Consider the following 2,601-nt stretch of genomic DNA (forward strand, 5'->3'; position numbering starts at 1 on the left):
ACTCGCTATGAAAAATATCTTGTACCTATTAAGCTATGATTCTGTAAATTTAATTATAAATGTATTAATTTATTTTTAAACATTTATTCTTCATCAAGACAATTACAAGAAAAGGACATAATCTGTAGAATACATAGTAGTCATATTTTTGAATTGAAAGACATGAATCCAAATTTATGCTAGACTATTGTCACTAAACACGAACATGAAATTGTGCACCAGCTTAAAACACTAATAATAATACTTATAATGATGATGCTACTTCAAGCATCTGTTGCATCTCATTATGGAAGCCTCTTGATGAAAATAGAGATGTCTTAATAATATAAATTAAGTATTGAAAATTATATTTGGCTTCCTTGTTACATAGTCACTGGAAAATTCCTTTATTTAAATAGAACAACCTTTAAACTTGGCTGCTAAACACCATCACACAATAAGCAACATGAATGCATTTGCAGTGCCGCGACACTGCTCAAAGGCAAAACTCTTTATACAGCCGCAAATCGTTCGAACGCTGATTTGTCTTTACATTCTCTATTACTCATCTTCTCAAGCATGAAACGTGAGTACACAAAAGGCGTTACACGTGAGTACGCAAAAGGCTTGTAACGCCTTGGATTCTTATCGTCTACAAGCTCTTCAGGCGCCCAGATTTCCGTCTCCTCCGGAAACAAAGCGAAAAATGCAATGGACATTCGGTCTTTACAACCCTTACATACAACGCGATGCTCTTCGCTGCGGTATCGCCCATTTGTCCACGCCTGCAAACATATCCACCACTCAATGCAAAATCTCATCAGATCCTAACTTTACAAGATAGAATTAAAATTGTAGGCGCTCATGAGAAAACTTAGTACTGTAAGTGAGTCACCCAGATTGATGACAAATGAATGAGAGAGCGGTTTGATGTTAAACCACTCTCCCTCCCGAGACTGAATCTGAAGCCCACCAACATCATCCTGGTAAAGAATTGTGAGACAAGCCGAATCTGTATGCGGGAGGAGCACCTCATCCCCAGGAGACATGTTTTCCAATGAATAAATACGCAATACTTTTAGGCAGTTTTCGAAGTAGTTCTTGTGGAAAACCAGTACATCCAATCCCAGGCTTGCCAGAATCACTTTGATGACTTTTTGTGCAAGATCTGAGGCACACGAAGCGTACTCTGCCATCGCCTCACTGCAGGAATACAAACAATTAGCTATAGCCGAATGAAGAAGCAATAGGAGGAAAGTGAAACATGAATGACATACCACAAATTGGGGTTCTCTTCGTCGCAAAGCTTTGCATACATGGACTGGTACAGTCTCGAATGTTAAAGGACTGATACTTTGTATTTTGATTCCGGCAGTAAGTATCGAATGGCTTACCACAGGAGGCTTTGTCTTTGACCTCCGTAGGCATGGACAATAAACTTCGGCTACCATTCTCAGCCTTCTGCAGAAGATCTACTGGAATTCCATGATTGACAATTTGGAAAAACCCCCATTCTTCGCAGGCCTCTCTGAGTTTAACGAGCTCCGGGTGATATTGTATATGGTTCAGTTCTTTGGCATCTAAGTTTAGTGGAAATTTTGAAATGTCCACTATAGGGAGAACCACTTCGGAAACAATGGATTCAACGGGCAAAGGCATTTTGTTGTTGCCGCAATAGCAGAGGAGAACAATGGGCAGTGTATTATCTCTTCACAATCAACTTCCTTGCATCAAACAAGGTTTTCAAGAGGAGTCCTATTTTGGTCTAGCTTGGACATTACAAAGAAAATGATTGCCACCTCCATAATTGAAATCCTTTCTTCAGTAAACGGACGAATTCCAGATGGAGTGGACTTTTATATCGAAGAAATGATGGATTCAAAGTAGGAATGTTCGTATACGTCGCATAAAACATTGTCAAGTAGTGCTCATAAGAGTTAAAGCCTCATTGATATTGACGACTGTATAACCAGTTTTCCTTGTATTTTCGTTGCTGCGACGGAGTTTGAGAAGCAATAATGCATCGGGTGGGTTGAGAGTCTAGGCCTGCCCGCAATGATGCATTGTAATTTCCACACTTTCTAATGGTTTGCCCTAGTCTTTGGCGTGGTCTTCGTCCATTACTGGTTTCAGAAATTTGATTCAATTTTAAGTTCCGTTATTATTTTTTAATCTTCTGGTTCATTAACGTATCTTATATTTTTATCTCTATCTGATTTAGATATATGATATATTATCGTGTCATGAGGATATTATACGTCGAGGGTGTACTTTATGCAATCGGTAATATGCTTTACAGTGATTGATATCCTTCTTTGTTTATAGAAGAGTTAATATGCTTTGTTATTATAAGACGATTACTAATTTTATGTGAAATGGAGTATGTATTATGTTAATGTTTCTTAGGGTTACAACTATATTCTATTGTACTGTTGTGCAAATGGTATCTATATTTTCTAGTACTATTATCATCATTGTCTTGATAGAGTTAGGTAATATTTGGACTGTCTAGTGGGCATTGACCATGATATAAATGGACTATATCTTATGGATAACAATATTTCAAAATTTATTGAGCTTCTGTATTTTGTTTATCTATGCCACTAATCTAGCATAGTGACT

The 2,601-nt window shown here is 37.5% G+C and overlaps 1 pseudogene; it reads right to left on the bottom strand.

Annotated features, from left to right (window-relative positions):
- Positions 1 to 491: 491 nt before the first annotated feature.
- On the bottom strand, positions 492 to 1,638 carry LOC149543721 (C4-beta,C20-epoxidase pseudogene; annotated as a pseudogene).
- Between the last annotated feature and the right edge of the window lie 963 nt (positions 1,639 to 2,601).

This window comes from Cupressus sempervirens, chromosome 8 (genome assembly GCF_028749045.1).
Source record: "Cupressus sempervirens isolate cs-2001-9-10 chromosome 8, ASM2874904v1, whole genome shotgun sequence".
In the NCBI taxonomy this organism is placed as follows: Eukaryota; Viridiplantae; Streptophyta; class Pinopsida; order Cupressales; family Cupressaceae; genus Cupressus; species Cupressus sempervirens.